The sequence below is a fragment of the Gigantopelta aegis genome, chromosome 10 (genome assembly GCF_016097555.1).
Source record: "Gigantopelta aegis isolate Gae_Host chromosome 10, Gae_host_genome, whole genome shotgun sequence".
NCBI classification, from domain to species: Eukaryota; Metazoa; Mollusca; class Gastropoda; order Neomphalida; family Peltospiridae; genus Gigantopelta; species Gigantopelta aegis.
Window position 1 is genome coordinate 37,989,154 of NC_054708.1, and position 24,850 is coordinate 38,014,003.

The window sequence follows — 24,850 nt, forward strand, 5'->3', positions numbered from 1 at the left end:
TTTATTTATTATTATTATTATTATAAATATTAAAAAGTAATGTCACTTATTATATTATAGTAATGTAACAAAATGAACATTAATGTTTGCATTTACATCATAATAAATGGATAAAACACTAAATTATAGTCATAACAGCCATGTTTATTCTGTTAGCATTATAAAGAGTTTGCTGGTATGTAACGGTGTCGTAGTTTACATATTTAGTTTTACCAGTTGGTACTGCTATAATAAAGTATTAACAAAGAAACAACAGTAACAAATATTGCCGGCGCATTGATGAACCAACTTAATTTGTTATAATCTGTAGAGTCAATGGCCCATTTTGTTTTATCGCACAAATAGTTTCTGTCGATCTGCAAACACTGAGGGTCGATTTTTCGTTGACAGCTCAGAGCAGCTGCGTTTAAACCTTTGGTCAAGATCAACTAAACCTAGATCATAATAAACCATGATTCTTTTCAGATCCTATTTCACGTGCGAAATCATTATCTCGCTCAGCTAAACCAGGCTGTTCCATGAAGCGAACATTTCATGCATCTCGTCAAATTGTCATGATTTGTTTGTTTTTGTCAGTTATGACAGCCCGTAGTAACAATTATACCTCATATGAACAAGAAATATTTATTTCTATTATTAGTGAACATAGAGATGTTGTTGAGGACAAAATATAAGATAGCAGAAGCAACAGGGAAAATGAATGTGCATAGACGACAATAACCACTAAATTCAATGCAGACGAAGGCACCCGAAATCGTACAACTAAACAATTAAAAGGATGCTTGAAAAACCCCAAAACAAGAGCCAAAAAAAAAAAAAAAAAACATTGTGAGGAAGGAAACATTCCGCACCAAGGTGGCTTTGCTTACTGAAGATAACGCGATTGAAGGAATTATCCAAAATGAATACGACCCTCTACCTAATAATTTTGATGATGATGCCATACTGAATGAAAATGGTACGTGTATATTTTAATTATAAAAATAACTTATAACTTTGTTTTCTATAATATTTTATAATCAATTATTACCAATTTCAGGCCATTTACATGTGTTTTGTAAAAATTCATTTCTCATAATTTTGTATTTGTTTTCTGTGTACTCCCAACTGATAATTATCTGGTGGGTAATACCTATTTGTTTTATCCTTTGGTGTGTGTGTGTGTGGGGGGGGGGGGGGTAACTTATATACGACCAGATGCAAGGGAAACAGTGTTGGCCGAACAGGGGTTTAATCCCCAACTCACTCACCCCCGCCCCTTGAATATACTTCTGTTATCAATAATGTTATCTATATTATATAAAACAAGACCACCGTGTTTATTAAATAGCTTGAATTCAATTTTTAATATGACAAATGGGGAAAATACAATACAGTGTTTATACCATAACAATACAATAATAATTTATGTTACAGATATCCCATCTGAGGTCCAAATCACAAAGGAAAAGTCGTCCTACGTACAGTCTGAGGTAACTGAAAATGTTGCAGTCAGTGCATCTGGTACGTCAACAGAAACTGTTGAACAACTACAACCGGCACCTGCTACTTCCTCGCTGTCAAATGTGTCTTATAAGAAATCACTTACAACTGCAAAACGAAAGCAAACAACTTGTAAAGATATGGATACAATTTTAAAATTCTGAAAAAATTTAACATCGTGTAAAGATGAAAAATTGCAAAAGAGAACTTGAAATATGGAAACTGAACATAATTTGAAAATGGAATTACTGAGATTGAAAATAGAAAATGAAAAAATAAAACAAAAATAACTGCTGATATACCTTTTCAGTTATTAAAATTATCTTCCACAGTCGCACGTCTTCTTGCTTGTCCACAAATGGTTGCACGTCTGTTTACAGCTAGATCCAGTGGAGGCAGATTGGTGTAACGGTTGTCATTGTTGTCATCATTGTCATCATTCATAACAATGATAGTAGCTGGTAAAGAACTGCTGCTGCAGAAATCAAACCAAGGGTACGATGCAGTATCTAACGTATTCCAAAATGTAATCAAGGAAATATCCTTTTCCAAACAGGCGTTCTATACAAGAACGTGCTCTTTTATAAGAAAAATTGTATCTTCTCCCAGCAGGTATGTCATCAGGTAGTATCTGCATGCATAACCACCATCACCCAACAATATTCCCACGATAGTTTCATCTTCAAATTTGGTACGTAGTCTACTGTTGTCAAATATGTGACTATCGTGTGTGCTACCAGGATAAGGAATAACCATTTTGGTGATGTTCAGGTTAACATCACACACCATCTGTACGTTGATGGAGTGATAACCTTTTCTATTTCTAAACATTTCCGCATTTTCACCACCTGGATTAATAATTGGAATAATGGAGCCGATGTTCTGAACTATTTAAAATGCAAGAAATATAGCATATATTGTTTACAAGACACACACTTTACGTCACAGTTAGAACCCTATATACAGACACAGTGGGGATATAAATGTCTATTTAATTCTTACACTGGAAATTCTCGAGGTGTGGCAATTATGCTCAATAATAATTTTGAATATGTTTTACATAAAGTTAAAATGGACAACTCGGGAAACTATATTGTTACAGATATAACAATAGAAGGAGAAAGACTAACTTTCATTACTATATATGCCCCTAATATAGATTATCCACAATTTTATAAACATATTTTTGAATGTATTGAAGACTTCCAAAATGAAAAATATATAATTTGTGGAGATTTCAATTTAGTGTTAAACCAGTATCTGGATACAAAAAATTATTTACACGTCAGCCATCCTAAATGTCAAAAAGTAATTATTGATAAAATGGAAACGTTAGATTTAATAGATCCTTTCAGAGAACTTTATCCTAATCTTAGAAGGTATACTTGGAAAAAAAAAACCTCCTTTAAAACAAGCTAGACTCGATTTCTTTCTAATATCCAATAATTTGATTTCAATGGTAGAAAAGGTTATAGTGGAAAATAGTTATCGTTCTGACCATTCAGCAGTAGTTTTAAATATAAAGTTAATTCAAATAAAAAAGGGTCCAGGACTTTGCAAGTTTAATAATTCATTACTTAGAGATACAGAATATTGTAAGATGGTGAAAGAAACCATATCAAAAATCGTGATGAACTGGAAACAAAATTATGTGATGAAATTAAATTATTAAAAGATGAAACGATGATTGATTTAGAACAGATTGAATCTAAAAAGTTTGAATTACAAGAGCTAAGAAAACAAAAACTTAAAGGACATTATATAAGGTCAGGAACAAAATGGATCGAAGAGGGCGAAAAACCAACAAAATATTTTTGTAATTTAGAATCCAGAAACTACTTTAGTAAACTAATTTCGAAAATAAAATTAGAAAATGGAACAATAGTTAAAGATCAGGAAGATATCCTAAAAGAAACTAAAGCTTTTTACCAAAACCTCTACTCAACTCCACCTGGACAAAATGATAATGATATTATGGAAACACTTGCAAATTATAATTTTAATATCCTGACAAACGAAAATGCAGAAACATTAGAGGGGAAAATAATACACTCGGAAGTATTAACGTGTCTTAAAAATATGAAAAATGATAAGAGTCCTGGTTCATATGAGTTTACTGCCGAATTTTTCAAAATTTTCTGGATAGATCTTGGTCATTTTATTGTTCAATCTATCAATTACAGTTATGCTAAGAACGAAATGTCTAATGTTCAAAAATTAGAAATCATAACATGTATCCCGAAACCAAACAAACCTAAAGAATTTCTAAAAAACTGGCGACCAATAACTCTCCTAAACTGTACATACAAACTGGCTTCAGGTTGTATTGCAAATCGAATAAAAAGGGTTCTTGATACAATAATAGACTCAGACCAAACAGGCTTAATTAAAGGAAGGTACATTGGTGAAAACATTAGATTAATTTACGATATTATGCATTATACCGAAGAACAAGATATCCCTGGTTTACTATTATTAATCGATTTCGAAACAGCTTTTGATTCAATATCTTGGTCATTTATCAATAAAGCCTTGGACATTTTTAACTTCAATACATCAATGAAAACCTGGATTAAAACACTATATAGTAACTCGGTATCTAGAGTAATTCAGAATGGATTTCTTTCAGAGCCATTTAAACTAGAAAGGGGCTGTAGACAAGGCGATCCTTTGTCTCCTTATATATTTATTTTATGTGCTGAAATCCTCGCTATCATAGTAAAAAACTCCAATAATATAAAAGGTATCACTATAGATGGTGAAAAATATTTAATATCGCAGTATGCAGATGACACAAGTTTTATTGTAGACGGCTCTCCTGAGTCCCTGCAGGGTGTTCTATCTATCCTAGATTATTATGCACAAATATCTGGCCTAAAAATTAACTACACCAAATCAAAAGCTATTTGGTTAGGTAGCAAGAAATTTTCAAATGAAGTTTACCATCACACTCGATGGAAACTAGAATGGGGCAGTACACAGTTTAACCTTCTCGGTATTAACCTTTCCATTAACCTAGAAGAAATTATTGATTTAAATTATAATCCCAAGATTATCGAAATACAAAAATTAATGAAGCTATGGTCTATCAGAAAACTTACTGTTTTAGGAAGAATTACAGTCCTGAAAACGTTAATAGTTCCTAAACTAACATACCTACTGAAAACATTACCAAATCCAAGCGAACGTTTGCTAAAACATATAAATACATTATTTTTCCAATTTATTTGGAATAGCGGCCGTGAACAACTTAAAAGAAACTTAATAATGCAAGACTATAAAAATGGTGGCATCAAAATGATAAACATAAATAATTTTATGACAGCTTTGAAAAGTTCGTGGATCCGACGGATATTTTTAAATAACCCAAAATGGACCATTTTGTTGAAGCTTCTACAAATATATCAACACGTGATTTAATTATATATGGCGACCATTTTCTATACTGTAAAAAAAAGTTCAATAAAAAATACATTTTGGAGAGACACATTGCTTAGTTGGTTAAGGATACAAGAAAAACAAATTCCAGTAAACGTAGATGATATTCTCCAGATCAATATTTGGTTCAACAGTAAAATATGTATAGATAAAAAGCCATTTATACTAAAACGATATATCTCAAAAGGTATTATCTTTATTAACGATTTGTTGAAAGAACAAGGAGACTTTCTAATATATGAACAGTTCATAGAGAAATACGACATAATTACCAATTTTCTGGAATATGCTTCATTGGTCAGTGCTATAAAATCATTCATTTACAACCTAGATAATTTAAATGATGACGTTTTTATAGCATTACAAAATCCTGTTCTTCCATATAACTTAAAGGTTTTGTTCAAAGATCAGAAAGGTTGCAAACATATATATGATTTACTGAACACTCAAACCACCATTCCAAAATCACAAATAAAATATTCTAAAGAAGGATATATCCATGATATATATGATTGGGGAAAATATTACATTCTACCCTTTAGATCTGTCAAAAGCACAACATTATCTTGGTTTCAGTATAAAATCATACACCGAATTCTTACAACTAACAAATTTCTAAATATGATTAATTATATTGATTCCAATGCCTGTAGTTTTTGCAACAAATCACCTGAAACCATACAACACCTTCTATTTGAATGTAGTTTAGTACTTAGTACATTCTCTGTGGGAAGCAATAGAAGAATGGATAAGAAATGAAACTGGAATTAATATCACTCTAAGCAGAGACATAGTTATGTTAGGCATGATCAACAACGAAAAAAGTGATTTTGTAAATTGGCTGACTATCAACATAAAATATTATATTTACAGTATGAAAATACAAAAAAGAAATTTACATGTCAATGCCGCGAAAAATATTCTACAAAATAATTTTGAAATAGAAAAATATATTTATTACAAAAATTGCAACTATGAAGCATTTGATAAGCAATGGACACCCTATAAAACACTCTTTGAAAGAATGTTTTAATTAAAAATAATGCTTTGAAAGTTCACTTGGAAATAGAGTACTAATTAAACTGTCATTCTCTAATACTCTCTCAATATCCCCACAACTTCTTTATACTTATCTACTGCTGTTGCACTCTCTCTCTCTCTCTCTCTCTCTCTCTCTCTCTCTCTCTCTCTCTCTCTCTCTCTCTCTCTCTCTCTCTCTCTCTCCGTCTTATAAATACCACAGAAACATTAACATATTTAAATAGCATATTTTGTTTAGATACTATTGTTTAAATATGTACTTTGTAAGGCAGTGACCACGGATCCCCAACCTGTTCACTGTCTATGTTCTGGGGGCAATAAATGTTTAAACAAAATAAATATATATATATATATATATATTTTATTACAAATTTAACAACAAAAACTGAGAAGCGTAAATGTAAACTCATTTAATTAAGTGACGTCATTGAAAAGGTTTGCCAGTGCTAAATCATGAATTGTATATCCCTGATAATAAGTATTTTCTGGGGCAATAAATGTTTATATGCAATAAAAAAAATTATTGGAATGTGTGTACAGTAAACAGCATACACGACTCCAGGGAATCCACTGTAGTTGAAAAAGGTTTGTTTCGTAACATCTATCTCGTCTCCAGATGGGAATTTTATGTATACCCTGTGTCGTGCAGCAAATACTTAAATGGTGCGCCAGATAGCACGGTTTGCACTTGCTATACTCATAGAAGTTAAATCCACACACATTATTTGAAACGATCCTGTTGCAAGAAACCACAACGTGACCAATAGTTGTTGCATGGGTTTAATGTTATGGCTCCTGTTTATACGTTGTAATTGATTACGAAACATAATTTCCAAGTTATGCACACATTCTTTGGAAAAACGGAACCACTGCAGAAATTCTTCGTCACTGTATGCATCAAATGGGTTAAACTATAATCTAAAAACATATTTGTATGGATCAATCTCTTAAACGCCCGATATTGGGCTTTTAACTTGAAGTTGGTGTAAAAGGATTTTGATCCACGATTCAAATGTGATCCGCGACGAGAAATAAAATGAGCACTCGATTCTTTCTTAAACTGAGTTTAAACTGTGAATCGAGGTTAAACCATCAACAAGAAATCGGGCCACATTCTGTGCTAAGTGGCTTGCAATTTCATTTTGTATACGTTTTGGGCGACTATGACTGTTACCGAAGGCTCTATACAGTATAGAAAACGTCAGTTGGGTTCAAAGGTTTTTATTCAGGGATCAGCTAGGGGGATATGAAGATCCCGATGTATATAAAATAATACATTCAGACACATGTAACGACTCTGGAACAACAAAAGGACATAAAATGTTACATTTTCAAGGTTACAACATATATTACTTTACCATACTTAACGTTATTTGCCAAGTACAAATTACCACAATATTATAATACTAATGTACATTTAACACACAGGCATTTCAATTCAAACTGACTCAAAATATAATTATACATCAAAGGTAAATTTAGTTCTCACACATTACTGATATAAGCATGTGCTACGCACGTCATAAAAATATAAATACCTCTTTGTATTCCATAACACACAGAATCTTAAACATCACATGTATAAGTAAATATTTAACCTACCGACTGTGGGTAAGGTCGTTTGAATAATGGTGCTGGTTGTGTTACATCATTGATAACCTGTCAACAAAATATCAAAACAATGTCAACAAAATTATAAATAGACACGCATAAAAATATATACATATACATACTTAGTAATGTAGATTAATAACTGATTTGGTTTAAACAATAATTATTTGCAGATCAAATTTGGGATTGGCCAACAGGCAATTGCATATATTAAGGCCTCTCCCTACATTTAACAGATAGACATGTTATACATCAAGATGGCTAGAACAATATTATAATAAAGATAACACGGATAGATGGGGAACATAGAAGAAAGGAAGGTGTAGCAGAAACGAAGGATAAATAGCAAACAGATGTAAATATATAATTGTCTTGGACACTTAAATTAGAATCTCCAAATAGTAAAGTATGACACTTAAAATTATAATAGTTCAGTCAATGGGTATTGCGAGCTGCAGCATATGTTGGACAAAAACAAAAGAAAATGTTCAGCAACTTCAACTGGATGCCCACCAGTACAAGAAGGGCTATCTGTCACATGTCGTACAAAAAGTAAAGTTTGTTTTATTTAACGACGCCACTAGAGCACATTGATTTTTTGTCTTATCATCGGCTATTGGACGTCAAACATATGGTCATTCTGACACTGTTTTTTTTTTATAGAGAAAACCCGCTGTCGCCACATAGGCTACTCTTTTACGACAGGCAGCAGGGGATCTTTTATTTGCGCTTCCCACAGGCAGGATAGCACAAACCATGGCCTTTGTTGAACCAGTTATGGATCACTGGTCGGTGCAAATGGTCGTACACATGTGTGACCATTCAGATCACTGGTACCCAAACGGAGTCGGCTATGTAGAATCTGCTGCCTTCTATTACCTTCATAGAAATAGGATGGAACAGCAGGGTCGTGTTTATTCATTTGTATTTTAAACATGTTTAGTGACGAAGAATTTCTAATATCAGGCAACAGATTGTTCCATAATTTTACTGCAGGAGGAAAGGATTTCAAAAACAATTTTGTTCGACAAAAATATGTTTGAAGGTTCTCCATATTATACGTATGGTATTCATTGCGTTCTACAGCAGAGTGAGGTAGTTGTAAGGTTAAAAAGGTTAGTAAAATGTTATTTGAAAGTGTATACATCATACACAGTTTGTGACGTTTCCTCCTTTCTAGTAAAGGTATGGAACCGGTTTCTCTATATAACAATTGGTGAAATGTTCCTCTAACAGCACCACAAATTGCACGGAGAGCATCTAATAGGAGATTTTCAAGGGTGTTTGCCTGGTAGAGGGTACAGTTGTCCCAGATGATGTCAAATATGGGAAGAATAGATTATCTGTATATGTTTTCTAATGCCTTTCTAAATAATCTAAATTTGAATGAACGAAGACAATTTATCATTTTACTGGCCTTATCCACAATATGTTTTATATGACAGTCCCATTCTCCATATTTTTTAAATGTTAGACCCATGTAACTGATTTAGTTATTTACTTATTTGTATTATCAAACCTAATCCAATATTCGTCTTAGAAGACATATATCCCAATATAATTGTACATATTATTTTAAACAATTCGCTTTGGAATAAGTTTAATCAACTGCTTACACATTATGAGTTCTAATTTAAGGTTTATCATAAAATATACATACACTAATATATTTTACTACTTAAAACATATGGTTATATCTTAAAATATACAAGAATTGTTGAATCTGAAGTTGAGTAGAGCTTGTAGAGAGCTGAGGGAATTTGACCGTATTTAAGTGGTGAATTAGAAGTAATAATTTTAGTTAATACCCATTTGCGTAGTAAAAACAGAAATATTATTAGATAGACGAGCTCTAAAACCAAAGGCTGATTCACGCAGTCCCGGGATGACATGAAATGCCATGCCGGTTTTGCCTGTGTTAAGATCCTTGACTGGATGGGAACTCTTTTTTCGTACCCATGTCCAAAAATTGGTTTAGGCACGCCCATCCCGGACTTGATTGACATCGCCAGTGACTAATTCCGGGACGGGAAGGGGAGGGGAAAGGGTAGAGGGGAGGAGGATTTAGGAGACAATTTTACATGTACGATAATCGATTTTAACCATTAAATATATTCTAAAAGGCAAAAGTTATTGTGACATGGGTTGTTTGGAGTAATACATTTGTGAATGGATTTATGGATGTAAACCAGAGAAAATGTGAATGAAACAGCTCGAAGAAATGCAACCAAGCAGTTGTTGCAGCGATTGCATGCTTTGTGCAAGAAACATGGAATATTCGGGAGAAATCCTGTCAAGTGTTCACCATAAAAGGCCAGACATTCAGTTGCAAATCATTGCCACTCTGTGCAGCCTTCAGAAGTCCAGAAGTCAGAAAAACACCATTAGTAAACTGTTTGATGCAATTTCGTCATGCCACGCCTCAGTGAAAATTACAGATGGCGAGTCATAGGGATGCTTGAATCTGGGACCTCGCAACGTGACATCACACGTCAATTCAACATCCACAGAAACACCATATGACACTTATGGCAACGATACCAACAAAACAACCAGGTCAGGGACCATCCCAGTAGCGGCCGATCACCCGTGACAACCTCTCACCAAGACACATGGATCCTAACCACACAAAACAGTCTTTCCCGGGAACTTTCTCCAGCGTTTAGTGGCCTCAATGAGACGACGGTGCCAGGCCTGTATCAATGCTCAAGGTGGATACACTCGCTACTGAATGTGAACTTCGCTCTGGACCCCCTCTAGTGATGTGGCTCATTTGAATATGGCAGGTGCACCCTTTTCATGGACTATTGCTCGTTTCCATACCTTCGGACATTTCTCTTTCCATACTATAACGTTTCATACACATCAGTAAAACCGTATCATCAATTATCTTTGTTTTTTGTGTGTCACAATATCTTTTGCTTTTTAATATACAAAAAGAAAAGAAAAAAAAGGTAATATTTAAGTCTGTCTGTTTTTTTAAGCGCCTCCAATGTATGTTATGTTATTAATTATTTATCAATAATTTATTTTGAACGGGCTATAAAATAGTAATTTAACATAAATATAATTATTATAATTATTTAAATAAATATTTATCTTAAGCCACGGAGAAACGGTTAGACAAGGTGTGGGCTTTGCGGCAGTAGGTTCAACGATCCAACACCCAGGTGAGCACCCAAGGTCGCCGGGCCGGATTTCCACGGGACAGGCGCGCCGGGGGTGGGGGTGTGGGCTACCTTAGCAGGCACCTTACCGGTCTAAACCGCCTATGCCCTATCGTACTCTATGCCCCCTATCACGGCGTCCCTTCCCCATCTCACCTGCCCACAAGTTATCCATACCAGCAGGCATAGGGTCTTGAATATTTATTTTTTTAGAATGATAATGCAGGTAACGTTGGTAAACGGTATGAAAATAACTGGGTACGGTAGGGTAAGGTTGTGAACTGATGGTGAAAAGTCCGTCATTCGCCCCTCGCCGTCTGTTGTAGATTGCTATTGGAGTTTGAAGTTTGGATGTTAGATGTATTTGAGTATCTCTGGAGATTCTTCTTGACAAATAACCCACGGCGTCGAGAAAAAGCTTCCATAGAGCATTCGTATGCACTACATCTTGATGATGTGCCACTCATATGGATGACCACCGAAGGTCATTGCTATATGATACCTAACAATATCCCAAGAACCACTCAATCGTTCAACGGGTATCGCCGGGTACCAACCAGGCTCTTATATTTTTTATTAGTGGGTGGCTGGATATTAAATAAGTGCCTGCTAAAACTTAAAAAGTGGATAAAAAGAGGAATTTTAAGAATAAAACACAAACAACATATAAAATAAACGTTATACAACACAATTAAAATATAAGCAAAGAAAGTATGTAAATATAAAACTAATAATATCTAAAATTCTAATATTATAATGTCTAGGAAACTAAATTCGCATGTCAATAGCACGCATAGTTAACAGGTAAGCGAAAATATGTATTACTACTCTTAGTAATCTACAAATATCAAACAAGTATCGTAGCCCCGCGGGCCCCGGATCCCAACATAGCGACAGCACTAGTCTTGTCGATGGGGCCGGGTGACAACAGGGCCACAAAACAACAAACACAGTATATACACCTGAATCGTCGGGAGAGAGGAGGTAACACTGCCAGATGCCCCTCTCCAACCCTACCCCACCCCACCCCCACCACGGTAACCCACCGAGTCAAAGCACACATACAACATTCATTACTACTAATCAGAGCAAACACATATATACTATATTAAAAAGAATCACTTAAAGGGTGAAATATAAATTGACTAAAAAGCTAAAAGGAAGTTTTATATTAGTATTTTGGTGGATTCTACATATTCCATGATTAGTTTGTCCGTAGCATTTTTAAGTCTTTTTGGAGGATTAAATATTTGGACTGGATTGAATTTAATATTTATTTTATTAAATGCATTAATTAGGGCATTTCATTATTTAATGGATTTATTACAGTAGAAGAGATAATGCCTTACATTATTCAGTTTAAGGCAGACAGCACAATTAGGATCTATTTGGTTATTTAATTTATGTTTGCTGCCGTTAGACCTAAAGTTACTCCTAGGCGGAGTTTGGTAATAATTTAATAATATAGTGCAAAACTCTAGTTTTGTTGTCCCAATCAGTTAGCCAGTTTTTAATAATATGTTTTTGAGCTAATAACATTATTTCATGCTAATTGTATTTTACGTTTAAATTAATTTTAGCATCGTCTAAAGATTTTTTAGCATATTGATAGGCAAACTCATGACTAGAGATGCCAACATGGGCAGGTGCCCATTCGAAGGTGACTGTATGAACTTTGTTCATAATAAATTAGTGATATTAATTATGTGTTTGATAAGGTGATAGCTGCTGAACTTAAGGTTATGTAGAGCTTGTAGGGAACTGAGAGAATCTGTTAATATTAAGAATTTTAGTGAACAGTTGGAAGATTGAGTTTTGGCTAGGACCCATTTAAGTGAAGAGAGAATAGCTATTAGTTCTGTGGTAAAAACAGAAAGAACTGAAAGATTATTACAGTTGATGGGTAGTTCCGGGGGTCCAGGAATGACACGAAAAGCAATCCCCGTTCTTCCAGAACTAGGATCTTTGGAGCCATCTGTGTAAATTTGAATGTAGTCATGATAATGATTCATTTAGTGTAGCTTTAAAAATATTTTTTGGAAAGGAGACAATTCCATTTTAAGAGTTTCTTGTTTTAGGATTAAAGGAATATTAAGAGGTTTAATATTACAAAAAGGCTTCAATGGTGTTTTATTAACATCAACCAGCAGTTCTAGATTGTTAGCCATCCTATGTGTAAAATTCAAAGAAGAGTTAGAATTATTAACATATTGTAAATTATTAGGAATCATTAAACTAATAGCATGGGAAGTTGTGAACGTGTATCAGTTAATAACACCGGATTCGTTAGAACTTAGCCCCTAATAAACTTACAACATTAAAACAAGTACTGGCGTAAGGCGCTTACCGTAACGCATCGAGCGGTATACTTTGTTAAACAAACATACAAATACAACATTTGTTATCCTAAATATAAGTGGTTAATAAAACAGTTTTGTAATAGTTAAACCACTAATAATATTATTTTTATATATTCCTACAGGTTTTTACATCTAAACATTTATACCTATATATGCAGGAAAATGTTACCAACAAGCACATATAAAACGTTTGTAGGTAACATTCATGGTTCTATTAAATATAGTTAGATTAGTTTACCCACGGAAACACAATCCTAGCTGCGTCATATTGGTTCCCAGTAAAGGTTTGTCGGTACCCGAATATTCCGTTGTAATGAATACTGTTACAATGAAAATCGACTATACATCCCTCTGACAATTACACCCTTTTGTCACCCATTATAACAACATTAGTGTTTGTTGCTTAGCTCCATTACATTTGAAATGGTCATGAGATATTTACGTGGAAGAGTGCATGGGGGTGTAGTGGTGGTCTTGAAATGGTCGTGAGATATTTACGTGGAAGAGTGCATGGGGGTGTAGTGGTGGTCTTGAAATGGTCGTGAGATATTTACGTGGAAGAGTGCATGGGGGTGTAGTGGTGGTCTTGAAATGGTCGTGAGATATTTACGTGGAAGAGTGCATGGGGGTGTAGTGGTGGTCTTGAAATGGTCGTGAGATATTTACGTGGAAGAGTGCATGGGGGTGTAGTGGTGGTCTTGAAATGGTCGTGAGATATTTACGTGGAAGAGTGCATGGGGGTGTAGTGGTGGTCTTGAAATGGTCGTGAGATATTTACGTGGAAGAGTGCATGGGGGTGTAGTGGTGGTCTTGAAATGGTCGTGAGATATTTACGTGGAAGAGTGCATGGGGGTGTAGTGGTGGTCTTGCTATGACTATGACATGTTGTTTATGTAGCGGCCGCGAGTCTTTCAACACACCGTCAATTGGGTGTGTATTGTTGTTTTATACCCCAATGAATGAATGAATGTTTAACGACACCCTAGCACGAAAAATACATCGGCTATTGAGTGTTAAACTATGGTAAAGGAAAATCTAAAGTGATGATCGGCATCAATATAAAAATTCAACAGTTAAAATTTTATACCCCAATTCCGGTCTTGTTGTAATGCGTTTTTTGTTTGTTTTTTGTTTGTTTGTTAAAGGAATGCTTGTGCAAGGCTTTTGGACTGGTATGCATATTCAACGATATATAATGCACATTATTGCTTAATATCAACAAGTATAATCTTATATTTAATTTATAAAACGGTTTAATGTGACGGCTATTATATATAAAGGGCGCAGCCGTTTTGTACCATCTCAGTGAATACGCTCTCTCGGAGCCAGTGGTTACGTAATATTTAACGCATCATGTCAGGAATTAGTCTTAGAACAGAAGAAACAAACATACCTGATTTTTGCTCAAAGTTCTATAATAATATCCATCCCAGTAAGCCAGCAATAAGTATATATTATTTTGCAATATAAAATAAACCACCATTGTGTCGAAATAACTGTATCATGTTTTGTCCATGCATTAACCTATGTACTGAAATGATAAACTGAGTGTTTTCTTAGTTAATTGGTCTATGCTTTCAGTGGCCTCCACCTGTGATTCCTGATTTGATAGGTAGACAAGCCATTAATCACCGCCGTTTAGATACACGATTACGTACCGGTGGTATTATTTTTAACATCAAAGGATATTGTGGGACACAGATACACCAAATACAAATATTATATCACGAAAACTATAACACATTCGGCGTTCTTGGTTGGGGGTTCCTGTGTTGTGGGATAAGCTGCCACCCCTAAAATGGTAATGAACAGTATCAACCGCCATGCTTTATTACTGTAAATAATTCTGTAAAGCCCTTGGTTAAGTAGACTTTCCCATCTAAAATCACATAACTGACCAATTACCGGTACGTAGTCCCAAAGAAAATAAAATTATGACTTAGGTATCGTAGTGGTCGTTTTTGCTACAACGTACACTACCAATAGGCCTAATAATAGGCATTTTTTCTTTAGATTTTTTATAAGAGAGAAAAATGCTGTAACCCCATTTCGTTCTATTAGTGCACATTGAAATATGTTTAGTTAAATAGTTTATTATACTATTATGTCATTTATGTTGTTTTACAAGTCAGGTTGATGAACGCGAAGATCCAGTCGTAAATTACTGCGTTTGTTTACACTGTGCATGCAGGAATTTGTAGGAGGTGACGTCACTTTGCCCCAAGCTTGAGTACGGGAGGCAACGAAAACAAAAGAAAATGGCTGCAGCAGGAATAATCACGTTTTTTATTAACTCTACAATTACGCGTTTTTCATTTCTTAAAGTGTCAGTGTGTATTGGTGGCCCGGGTATACATCTTTCCAACACATACGGCTCATATTTGAGCTTAGTTCCCCTTTAAAAGTGTAACTGCATTCACCGATACAGCTACACTTTTGGAGGACCAAAACTGTTGTGATATTCACCGATACACCTAGTAAAGTGTGGGTATAACTATTACTTTTCCACCTGTATTACCATAAATGTAATAAACTACAAATTAAGGAAATTGGCATATATTGCATTTTGGAAAAAAAGTCTTCATTTGTATTAAAATATAAAAATGTTGCTTGTGATAAATATGTATATGTTACAATATATTGCTAAGGTTAAACTATTATTCCTTTTGCAGACTTGTACACTGACTTGAAATCACTAACTCTCTACAAGTGTTGAGGAATGATAATTCGCAATTAATTTACCGGTATTTCTCATTAACTATAGTTTGCCAGGCTTTGATTTGTGTGTGTGTTTTGGCAGGTCTCGACAGAGCGGTGAAGACGAGATGTGTCAACCGACTAGAGCAAGTTACCTGCTGCAGCGTGCAGGGCCTGGAGACTATGCTGCAGTCGCAGACCATTTCACAGGTGATAAGGACTTCTATGCTTCCTAGTGGTCGTGTTTTACACCCAGATGGCATTTGTTATGGATCTGGAATATATAGTTGTAGGGTGTTTAGACCAGTAATGCCAACGTGCTATGTGTGGACATTTTTGAATCTTGTAAATATTCACCAAGGACGATGTGAAATATCACATCACAAATCCAAAGGGCCAAGGCCATCCATTTAGTATGTTGGCACTGATTTCCTACACATCTGAGACAGCACTGTCCATGTAATCGGTGTTTTTTTGTCATTATATTTCAACCAATAGAAAGAGCCATCTAATTACACATGTTCACTGATTTCCTGCACACCTGAGACAGCACTGTGTCTCAGATGTGTAAGAAATCGATTGACGTGTGACCTCACATTTTTACTGACGTAACTCATTAGTAGGTAAACATACACATGCACATGCAGACAACACTTTGATATATATTTTGAGCATGATCGCCATAAATTAAGAAAACTAAAAATGTTTTATTTGACATATGGGTCATTTGGGATGGTGATACGAAAGTGTGTCTTTTTATCTATTGCCAATAAAGATGTTGTATTTTGTTGGGTGCCCAGCCATGTTGGCATCAGGGTTAATGAAAAGGCAGATTCAGCTGCTAAGTCTGCTTTGTATTTGCCTCATGCCAGGGTTGGTGTGCGTTATAGTGATTTTAAATGTAGTATCAACCAATTTATCTTTTCGATATGGCAACATGATTGGGACGGTGCGGTTGCGAACAAGCTTCTTGCCATCAAGCCAGTCTTGGTAGAATGGAAGTCCTCCTATAGACAGTGTAGGAAGGATGAAATAGTCTTGTGTCGTACTGGCATCGGCCATACATATTTGACCCATTCATTTATTTTAAAGAAAGATCCTCGACCTCAATGTGAGCACTGTCAGTGTACTCTGACGGTGCGCCACATTTTGGTGTAGTGTAAACATTTTAAAGAAACTCGAAAAGATATACTTGGCCAACGTAATGTAATGGAATAATTTCGATTTCATCGATTACAAGTTTTACGTGATACTGACTTTTACTCTAAATGTTAATTGTATATATCTGTGATATTTGTATTTTTTGCACAGTTCTTTACACTGTGTTTTTATCTTATTTTTATTTTTATTTAATTTTAATATTGATGTTGATCATCATCTCATGTTTTGACACGCGAATCTTGTTTGGGTGCCAGACATGCAAAGCTTTCTCTGCAGTATGCTACCAAGATTAGATCATTGCCAAAAGATCCTACACATAATGTGGTGTTTGATAACAAATATATGAAGTTGTTTGATGCAGGGCCAAATGCTATCCGTACATTTGGTCTTCGCATTAAGCGTTTTTTTGTCGTTTACCAACATTGATTTAATTGACACTTTGGAAACTCCTTCATATTTTGTTTTACCACCTTGGTGTATTACACCACCTAAAATTGTGTTTGATCTGACGCATCTGAAGAACTATCGTACAGATGCTGTTGTATATAAACAATTGTTCATGGAAATTCAAGACAGGTACCGTGATTACATTCCTGTTTATACAGACGGATCACGGGATGGGAATTGTGTGCCTTGTGCTACAGTTTTTCCATCAGATACTATCATTTCCATGAGACTGCCTGACTCAACATCAATATTTAGACTGAAGCTTGGGTGGTTATTAAAGCCTTAATAAAGGATTCTGGTGCATCCAACTTTATTATTTTTACCGACTCACTTTCGTGTCTCTAAGCTTTATGTAGTATGAACTGGACCATCCCTTAATTGGAATGGTGATACGAAAGTGTGTATTTTTATCCATTGCCAATAAAGACATTGTATTTTGTTGGGTGCCCAGCCATGTTGGCATCAGGGATAATGAAAAGGCAGATTCAGCTGCCAAGTCTGTTTTGGATTTGCTTCATGCCAGGGTTGATGTGCCTTATAGTGATTTTAAATGTAGTATCAACCAATTTATCTTTTCGACATGGCAACATGATTGGGACGGTGCGGTTGCGAACAAGCTTCATGCTATCAAGCCAGTCTTGGTAGAGTGGCAGTCTTCCTATAGACAGTACAGGAAGGATGAAATAGTCTTGTGTCGTGCTGGCATCGGCCATACTTACTTGACCCATTCATTTCTCTTGACGGTGCGTCACATTTTGGTGGAGTGCAAGTATCTGAATGAAACTCGAAAAGATACATTTGGTCAAAGAAATGTGATGGAATCATTTCGATTCTATCCAGAATTTTTATTACAGTTTTTACGTGATACTGACTTTTACTCGAAATTTTAATTTTATCTATCTGTGATATTTGTATTTTTGCACAGTTCTTTAAACTGTGTTTTGTTTTACTCTTGAATTTTTATATTGATGTTGATCATCATTTCATGTTTTGAATTATCATAGTTTGACACACAATAGCCAATGTATTTTTCCTACTGGGGTGTCGTTAAACATTCATTCATTCATTCATTCATTCATTCATTTAGCTAAAGAACAAAACAAGAATAAAACTTGTCAGTCAGTGGTAAGCTGTCTCCTACGACCATTTTCGTCGTCATCTGTCTGGCCGGTAGTTTTTCGGAAGACGTTCCAAGTTTAAATTGATAAGGCATTATTTGTTGTGTTGCACAAATATGAGTCCAGTCGTCATCACTACACTATTCATCATCGAAGGAAGAATGACATGATAATTGAGCCTGGCAGTCGCTGTCGGTGCCACTTTTGTTGCACTGGAAGTCATCTAATGGTAGGTTTCAGTGAAGCGAGTTCTCTTCATGACGTCACGGCTATTTACAGGCAAATGTTTTTACCGAAACTTTTATTGGGTCATTTCCGGCATTGTTCTACGGGAGTGATGTTTTAATACTTTTATGGGGCATTTTCGTAATTATTGATTTACATATTGGTGTAAAATATTATTGCAATGATTTAAGAAGGCATTTAATTGTGGGATTTGACATTTTAGTGTAAGGTCTGGAACAGCACTTTAACCTTTCTAAGACCCTGGAGGGAATGTTTCCACCTCGGTCACGTTATACTACAATGTTTTGGTGATGGGGCGAAAGGTAATTGTATGGTGCCTCACGCTACCACAAATTGGCACTGTGCAATTGGAGCACACCCCGTTACAATACTTTAATAAGAGTATGACGTTCCATGACTATAAACATATTGATATAAAATCCGTTCCGTTATTCTGTTTTTCTTAACAGATTATTTGATATTACATGTGTGTATATTTTTATATTTGCAGTTGTCTATAAAATCTTGTATGCTGACAGCTTGCACATGGTGACATATTTGTGTGTTGGATTAAAATCTGATGGTACATGTGGCAGTGGTCAGATGGCTGTCAATATTCTCTCCCGTGATGTGGAAATTACCATGGAAACTGTCAATGTTTTGATGAGCTTTTATGAGGGGACTTGTGCCTCTGTTGATGATGTCATCACGACCACTCCAGGTAACACATATAGTAATATAATTGGAATCAAAACCCTTAGTCCAAGACAAAGTCCAAATATATATTCTGGTAAAGTCATGAATAACTGTTGTTAGGTATTTTTTTTCCTGAATGATAGAAACTTACAAATATGACACAGTATGCGTAATAGTATAGTCATAGCAGCAGCAGTGGCATAATTACATGATTGCGGCATGCAGCAACTGGTCAATTAGGGATTAATGTTCAATGTTGTTTCTTTTTAGTGGTGGTCAAGGGATGAAGGGACAATGCAAAGCATCCCCTGCATACATGCTAATTAGCCACTGAATAGAAGTAGCAGCACCATCTTTCAAGAAAAGAGTATACTTGTATAGCCAGGAAGCGGATTAATGAAATACTGATGGCTAATCGTCACTGTTCTAATTTTCATGGTCCCGTTTTAAATATCAATACTAAACAGAACATATTTAAACCGGATACCCCTTATAACCAGACATTTTAATTGGCTCTGTGGATGTCCAATTTATTTAAGTTTCACTGTACTGACATCAAAGAGACAAAATATATTTATATTCCATACAAGCCTCCATTTTAATTTTTTTTGGTCAAATATGTTAGTTTGGCTAGATGTATACTACTCAAAAGAATTTAAGGGTCAAAAATGTATAACCAAATAAGTTTCAGAGTGTATTAGATTGATGATGTAAACTACACCAAATTTTTTATTTATTGTTCCATATTTACAAAAAACCACAAATAAACGTCACTGTATACAAGAAAGTCACATGACATGCTGTCAAAGTTGAAGGTTGTCAAACATGGATTTTACACATTAGAACATTCGTTTAATAGTGTGTGAATCCACCCCTGGCGCGAATACACTCGACACATCGTTGCCTCATGCCGTTGATCAGACGTCTGAAGAACTCTTGGGGAATGGCCTGCCACTCTGCCATAAGAAGTTGACCCAGATCATGAAGGTTGGCCGGAGGGGCATGGTTATCCCGAACTCTCCTGCCTAATTCGTCCCAGGTGTGCTCTATTGGGGCCAAGTCAGGCGAATATGCTGGCCAATCCATCCTGGCGATACCTTGTTGTCTGAGAAAGTCCGTTACCACCCTGGCGCGGTGGAGTCTGGCATTGTCATCCTGCAGAACTGCCCCGCCGCCAATCTGCTGAAGGCCTGGGAGAACCAACGACCGGATAATCTCATTCAGATAGCGGATTCCATTCAGATTGCCATCCACCACATAGAGGGGGGTCCTGTGGTGGATAGAGATGCCGCCCCACACCATGATGCTGCCACCACCGAATTGCCATCCTGAAGCCAAGCAATAGCCCTTCCTTGATCTTCGATAGTCAGTTGAAGTCGTACCATTGTCGAATTTGGTGTGTGCACCGTACACGAACGCAAGCTCCAATTATACGGAAATTCAGCATTGGGAACATGGAATACACGTGCAAAGCGTGCAAATGAAGCGCTTTGTGAAAAAGCAAGTTATGGGCACTTAGCAGACCTTTCGCTTTCGCCCTAATTTACATGCAAATGTAAGCATGTTTTTGCCATTAGAACTAGTCGACAGTGTCAATGACAGTGGATTTTAATTCATTTATGGGTTGCTTAAACCCACTTTCGTCAAAATGGAACAATACCATGCGTGACATTATGGTCTAGCTAATATAATTGACATTCAGAAAATAATGTCGAAAATATCGTCTGACCCTTAAATTCTTTAGAGTAGTATAAAAGGAAATGGATAAGTGTTTGGGAAATAACGCAAATATTTTATTTTTATGTGCAATTTGTAAAAAAACATTAGTCCAGATATAAATGAAACAGCCATACACTTCCATAGTGAAGATTATTGTTTGCTCATGGAGTTTGTAGTTATATTTTCTTGATTAGTTTATTCTACTAAACTCTATATTGGAGTATTCTTTTAGTTGGAGATTCATTCTGTATATATATACAATACGCAGACAACATTCTTCACTACAGTTCATTATTGTTGCTTCGTTCATATCTTGACCAATTTTTTTACAAATTGCACTTGTATATAGAACCTTTTATTATTATTTCCTAAACGTTTTTTCGTTTTCTTTTTACATCACGTCAAATTAGATTTATTAACCAAAGAAACACTTAAAATGGAAGCTCGTATAGGGCAATATATAGTTTATATTTTGGAGATTGTGCAAACGATTAACCTCTGTTAATAATAATTAATTGTTTTGCAGACATATGTCAAATACCTGAGGACATTATTGATGCTGCAGAGGTGGGCAGCATTACTTCAGGTAAATATCCAATTACATTCTTAGACCCTAAATCTTTCTTCAGTTACATTCAGTTATCTTTTGCATGTTATTCCATTTTTTTAAATGTCTTTGTTAGATATCTTACCTGTATATTTGTTTATTTATATACATATATATATATATATATATTTGACAATATAAAAAAATGTCGATTCAATGAAGTAATGCTATTACATATTGATATCAATAAATACGTTTCTTTTTTAGAATATACATTTATTGGCTGCAGCATCCACTTTATTAAATCTCAAACTGTTCAAGTCTCTGAGGTGAGTTCAATAGGCCCTGTACATGTCTAATGTATACTAATAATTATATTGGTCAACCTGATTTGCAGGTTACATCTGGCAGTAAACTTTATAAATGTTTGTTGGACAGTCTATCTTAGTGCATATACATATACATAGCAATGAAATACATAGATCTACAGAAACCATAAAAAGTGATATCCGATGAAAAGTCATATTTTCACAGTATCTTAGCTACAGTGAAAATATAGAAATCGTATTTACCTTTTTGTAAAAGTTCATGATTAAATGATCTCCCTTTATGTCATTTCTTCGTATTGAAGTTTGATGCTTACAAATGCAACTGATCGTATTTGGAAAAAAAGTAATTTAAACAACTGTACCTATAAAAAAAGAGATATGAAGTGCAATTACGATAAAATATATAAAATGGATTGAATGCGAAGCGAAATAATGATGACACAACGTCCTGTCATTGAGTGTAAGTTAATATTTAAGAGCGTTCGATTCATTGTTTTTTTGTAGGGTTTTTTGTGTTTTAGAATTGCTTTGTCAGGTATATTTGCACAGCAATATTATTAAATAAATATTAATTTAATAACTAAACAAAGATACGTTTTATTCAAATTTCTTTTAAAAAGTCTATGGTCAAGTAAATTTTCTGGAAAAGTATCATGAAAAGAAATATATCATGGCGTTACGTGTTTTCGATAGGATAAGCAAAATATATTTAAAAGAAAAAACGAAAGCTATTGTCAAAACTTAGCAAAGATGTATATAATAAATAGACCATTTCATGATGTTTTTTCGCAATTTGTGAAAATATGGTTTTCACGCATCATTCGTTAACATAAAAATCATATTCGAAAAAGAACATGAAATAGCCTCTATATTTTCCATTTGTTCATTCTTTTAAAACAAATAATATTAAAAGAAAAATTAATTAGTTTCTTTTTAGTTAAAAATCTGCAATTCTATTGATTGGTGTTTTCTTTTAGCTACTATTAGTTAAGTTACATTAAATAACATTATTATTATTATTACACATGGGCGAGGGAACGTCGTTCCAACATGCTTTGACTTCCAGTGAGGTTTCGGCCTGATCAACCTAGGACCTATTGGTGTGTAGTTAAAGAACTAAATCTAATTTTCGAGAATTTGCGAGGTTAGTGCGATGTTTGGGATCGATGAGGAAACGGCAAACAGCTGATGTTGACACTTTAGCTGAGAGTAAATGTATTTTAGTTAATAAGACGATATTTCGATGAACTTGTTACTCTGTACATGTTGGTACTGATTTCACTGTAGCCTACTCGAAACAACCTAGAATTATGTTATTTCCCTTAGTTGATGTTATTTTGGAGCCTATTCGCAAACGAATTCATCGATGTCCGCCATATTGACCTCACCGGCGTTGTTGCCACAGGGGTAGAAAATACAACACGTGTTAAAAAGAAATTAATTTGTTAACTTTAAAATGGTGTAAACTGATGTTAAATGACAAAGCTATTTGTTTATAATGTGTACAGAATTACTCTGATATGCTGTACGAGTATACTGGTGATTGTTATAGGACTTGGTAGTCTATTTTTATAGCACGACTTTTGGATACATTACCACAAAACAATGGGGCATGAATTTACGTCGACTTATATTGTAAAATGGATTTTTGTATAATATTAAGTATTGCTGTGCCCCACTAATTCTGTTTGGGGCAGAGTTTGTCCCTTTGTATTTACTGTATGAAAACTAAGAAAACAAGTATCAATAAACATAAATGTTTGAAGCAAGTCGAACGGCCGACTCGATGTTTGTTCTATAAATTGTACAGCTGATTCTTACTTGATTTTTGGGCAGTAAAGTGCACATGAATACTCTGAAATAGTAGATTCTGGATCCGTTGGGGGCAGAACCGTTATTTATAAGGTTATTTAGTATTTTCTTTGTGAAATAGATCCCATCTGGTGTATCGTCAAGCCAAATCACGTAACGCGATTGATTAGATGACGTCATGTGACGTCATATGAATAGTATAAAAGGAGCGAAGGAACGTTTGTTTATTATAGGCATGCGCTACAACAGCTTGCTCTGAATGTGCACGTAAAGCCCTTTGACCTGACCTGTCTGTTTATCATTTTGCATTTCGGTGTTAAAGTCATAACATCTCAAATAATAATAAAAAGAAAATGGAACATTACCTTTATGACAAATAGTTAACTATTTAGGCCTGACATTTGAAATGGAGATTGACACTGTTTACAAGCAATTTAAAGTATTTAAACCAAATGAAATTATGATTGTGTCTGCATTCCTATTACACTACTTTTGCTAAGTTTGTAGCTCAGCTTCACTTGAAACACCAGACAGGATTTACTGGATAACGATGTTGATGTTGCTGTATTATTTTGGCTACTTATCTGTTGCAGTAAATAAATCTGTACTGATGTTTTCTACTATTCCTGACATGCTCCTTTCGTTAGCCGGGTGAATAAATATTATATAAAGCAACACCAACATAACAGTTCGTGTGACGCGCACTTTACTTATAGAACAATAGGATATTGCACCATACGTGCACTGCCTTGACCCTATTTCTAAAAATGAACGGATCCTGAAAAAGGAATCGACGCCTGGCGTTCAAGCCCCTTTATACTATCATTAGTTTTCTTTGTCTTTATTTTGGGTGACAGGCTATAATCGTGAGTTGGACACCAACAAAATTATAAACAGTATCCAATATTAAAACATACATATAAGTTAGGAGGGGTTTGCACATCATGGGATGTTTTACAAAATGATGTCATGGGATGATGGGGTAGGGAAGGGGTATGGT